Below are 4,727 nucleotides of genomic sequence, written 5' to 3' on the forward strand. Positions count from 1 at the left end.
TCCGCGCCCGAAAAGGAGGGGAAGGGAGGGAGGGGGTGAGAGGGGGGCGTTGTCATGGTGATGCCAGCAGTGTAAGGAGGTGGGGGAGGAAGCAATGCGTGCGCACGTTGATCGACCCGTTTTGTTTCCTAGGGGGGGGGGGATCTCCGAGGGGGCAAAACCACCCCCTATTCCGTACGGCGCGTGCCGCACGCCTGTCTTCCAGCATGCGTGTCTGCTGCGACAACGTGTTTTTGCGGGGATACAGTGCGCGCGCGTTCCAGACCGATAGCAGGGGGTGTTTGTTTCTCTCGCGAGCGGTCGCGCCCCCTCCCCCCTCGTATCTACAGTTTCCCCTACTGACCCACATCCTGTGCCGTCGAAATTGACTTAAGAGGGCGCATCAGGCCTTATTCACAGCAACTTAACTTGCCGTAATTGTATATGTTATACACACAGGGACGCCGACTTACAAAAATATTGGGGGGGCCTAAACCGGGGATCTTGCCTCGGGAAATTATATAGGTAGTGATTTTAAGTGTTTTAAGCATTTTAGAAGAGTCATATGATCAGTATTAGAACCCTAATAACTCGAATCTCGATATCTGGACACTCCGGGGAAAATCGGCAAGCCTGACACATTTTTTCCTTACACCCACAACGAATTTTTGAGGGGGCTCGAGGCCCCTCAGGCCCCATGGAGTCGGCGCCACTGTGTACACACATATAATTCATATATGTATGGTCCTTTCCCCTTGGGGTACAGCGGTACAGCCTCGTCACGGTGAAAAGGCTTGCGCGTTCCTATGACCCCTAGAGCTGTACTGGCTGGGTAGGGCTATCCATATCGAAGGGTAGGGGCCACGCGAATGGTAGTCCACGTGATGGTGCCACGTAAAACGCACTGTTGGCATGGAAGTGGGAAGCCCTACCTACTATATCCTCCCTGAAAAAATGGAGTACAATGAAATGCTTAAGTACACCATGGAAACCTACCTTAATCGGTAGAATACTGTTGGGATTTCAGCCTTAAATAATTTACTCGGCTTTCAATGTACATAAGGCCCTTTTTATTGCCTCGTAAAAGACAATTGGAATACAACACGAGAACATCTGCTTCGTAGCAAGCCGGGTTACAGACTGAACGGCCACACCAGGCCACACGAGATCATACGTGATTAGAAAAACAAACACAGTGCTGCCAACCCTTAGAAGTGTGTCATTGGTAACTACATCTTACAGATTTACACCACAACAAATACTATTATAATAATATGTACGATATACGCTTACTTAAAACGGCGTAACTCGACTTGAAATAAGTAGAAAAAGTAAAAGAGAAGCGTCTACCGATGGTTAAATAAGCTACAGAAATTTATCTTACAATTAGATTGATTGGCACACGATGCACCGAACTGTAAGGAATGGAATGTTGGCCTCCATACAGCGCGCACGGGAGCAGTTGAAGCCAGGATGAATCCCGTCCTGGCAAACATTACCGACTCTCATTCATTTCAAACAAGAAAGTGCGCAAAATTCGATTTCAAGTAAGCTTGAGGTGAAAAAGCATTTTGAGTTGAAAAAACTGTTCTTTGGGATCCTAGTAATTCATCTTCCAACCCCATCCGAAATATATGAGCTGAGAAAAAATCAAAGCTGCGCGATTTCCCATGCATTGAAACTGAGGGCAACTCTGGAGGTCCTTCTCAAGATTACCAGATGCACAAGTTCTTGGCTTCAGTCGGGGAGGAGCTGTCAGCATTCAAATATTTATAGCTCAGTGACGCGGTGTGAGCTTTGATGGTCTATGCAATATTAAGTCAAGCTATGCTAAGTTAAGTTGGTGTGAACGGCGCTTCGCTCCCTCTCGATCAGCCTTTTCTGGTGGTTTGTGCGAACTCACTCAGTAATTCAACCGTGAAGGATACTTTGGATAGGTGGAGGTAAATCTCATCCCATACTTAATCACAGGTGTGTGAATGTCACACATTCAGAGTAGATGGGGCCAGTTTGTTTCCCTTGGAAATCGCAGGATTTTATTTGGGGTTGTCAGAAGGATTTGCTCGGAATCATTTGATCAGCAGGCAATAACTCTACCAACAAACTACACTCTCCTTATGTCATCATCTTGAAATTTTCAGGGTGTATGGTGGTGCATTGTCAACATTTGCCTGTATCTCAAATTATAAAATTACATCTGAGTAAATACCGAGGAAAAATATTTAAATTTGAGAATCAGGCAAACGTTAAGGTTAGAGTCTACTTTACATTCAGTGAATATTGCAAGATGATAGAATAAGTTTTGAAATAGTTTTTACTTGACCAAAAAAGACGGGTATAGCGGAAATGATGCATCCTCTTCGTCACTTCCGTTCTCTTCACCTAGTTTTTTCACTCATCCCATGCTTGATCGCCGACGAAAAAACAGTATAATGGCGCTGTTTCCTCTTATCCGGAACAGTAATTGGAACAGTAATATGAAATTGCATAGGGCTCGTAGATGGGTAAATATGCTTTATCTGAACGGGAAAGTATTCTTGAAGAGAAAGTATGAGGATCTACTCAGAAGAGTTGACCAAAAACTAAGATCAATCGCGCCGTTGGGAAGGGTGGAGATAGAACGGTGGAGAGAAACCTGGCGTCGGCATTAGCCTGCTCTCTACAAAAGTCGCCTAGGGAACCGCGGCTAACGTACCATCTGACTGACGGAGTGCTGATTTTACAATTTCCTTCCGCAAAACACACCAGTAGGGATACGGCGAGCTGAAAAATCCCAGTCACTACCAGGGTTTAACCCCGCGACCGCGGGGTGGAAAGCCAACACTCTAGCCACCATCCGATGCCACCGCTCAATCATGAATTGAAGAAAATAATTGTATCCGACCACTCTAAAAGTTTGTGACGTCATAAGGTATAATAATATTCGATTTGATACCTTATACTTCGTGTCTGACTGTGTGCGATGAGACGACGTTTTTTCTCTTTTGTTTTGTTTGCACGTTCGGTACCGATAGCAGGGGGTGTTGTGGCCCTTCCCCGTACAGTTTCCCGATGTGACCCACTTCAGAAATTGGCTTCATCACTTCCGTTCTCCCCACTTCGTTGAATTCGATCATTCGGCAACTAATGGAAAGGAAGGAGGGGGCGGCATGATGGGAACGTTCACTCTGTGCCAAAATTGTGATTTTATTTTGAATTTTCAATCAAAAAATGAATTCGTTAAGATCAATGGTGAGTGCAATGTCGGCGAAATTAGTGGTTTTCCTCACTCAGCCACTAATTGACCAAGTGAGTAATGAGGAAGACTTAAGAAGGGTAGGAGAGAAGAGAAGCCTCATGTAGACCTTGATAAGAATGCGGGACAAACTTACAGGCCATATTTTAATACATGATGGCCTGGTGAAGACAATGGTCGAGGAACAAGTGAGTGGCAAGAACGGAAAAGGAAGACCTCGAAAAAAATATATGGAACAATAAAGGGGATGTAAAAGGGAAGAAATACGTAGGTGTAAAAAGATAAGCTGATTGCAGAATTGAGTGGAGCACTGCTTCAAACCATTCATAGGATTATTGACCAGTGATAATGACTTAGCCTCTAGCTATCCGATCATTTGGAATAATTAAGTTAAGCGACTTGTTGATTAAAGTGAATAAGTCCGTAAGCAGGAAATCCAAAAGTCAATTTAAGTTGGTTTGAAAAATAACTCCAAAAACGGTTTTCCCATTGCCTTCGGCGACCATGATCGAGAACAGGTATTAATATTAAGAGGTTTAAGTTTAGAGTGGTGCCTTCGCCGAGGGCTAGGCTAGCAGGGAAAGTCCCTCCACCACCAGTTTCACCACCAGATCTCGTTCAAATTTTGCTAGGTGATAGAAAATGGATACCATGAGGCGAGGTCAATGTTTCAGCCCCCAACGCTCAATACTTTTCGACACATGTGCGACGGAAAGTATCAGGAAAACGGCTAACCGCAGCTATGCAACCCGCAGTGCGACAATAGACCCCTATTCTCCGTTGCTAGGATGAAGAGCACTTACGGTGTATTGTAGTGCTGTGGGTTGCTTAAGCTTTCCTGAGATTTACGTCGCAAATGGTATATCGGATGCTGCTGGCACAAATCAAATTTCAAGTTTTTTTTTTACTTTGAAAACTTGAAAATTTTGCACCCAATCATAATCATCGCTGTAGCTAAATATTTCCTCATTACAATTTACAACACAAAATAATGCATACTTAATACATTTTCTAAATAGAGCAGAAAATGTGTACATTTTTTATGTTTCTTAGGAGATACAATGGGTTATAATGGGTTAAGCGTTGGTGGGTGTGAGAAACTACGCTTCATGGTTATCCATTTCCTATCACATGGTAAAGTTAGAATGAGATTTGATGGTGACACTTGAGGGACTTCCCTTTAAGAGTGGAATCATCACTCTAGCTCACGGCGAGCGGGTTGAAACCTATTTGTTGATGATTGCCTAACAATATTGAAAAATCGGTTTCTGGGATATTTTTCCTACCAAATTTAATTGGTATTTGAATTTCCTGTCTTCGAACTTATTCACTTAAATTACGCAGTATATGCGTTGCAGTGGAAAACTATTGGTCTCAGCGTATAAAAAGGTTCATAGGGGTAATGAGGATCATGCCGCGGACCAATAGCATCACACGACCAATGAGTTGCGCTGAACAGCTGGCCTAAGACCGTTGGCTGAATGGGCTTTACAGTTGATAACGTCATCAGATT

This window comes from Ischnura elegans, chromosome 8 (assembly GCF_921293095.1).
Source record: "Ischnura elegans chromosome 8, ioIscEleg1.1, whole genome shotgun sequence".
Taxonomy (NCBI): Eukaryota; Metazoa; Arthropoda; class Insecta; order Odonata; family Coenagrionidae; genus Ischnura; species Ischnura elegans.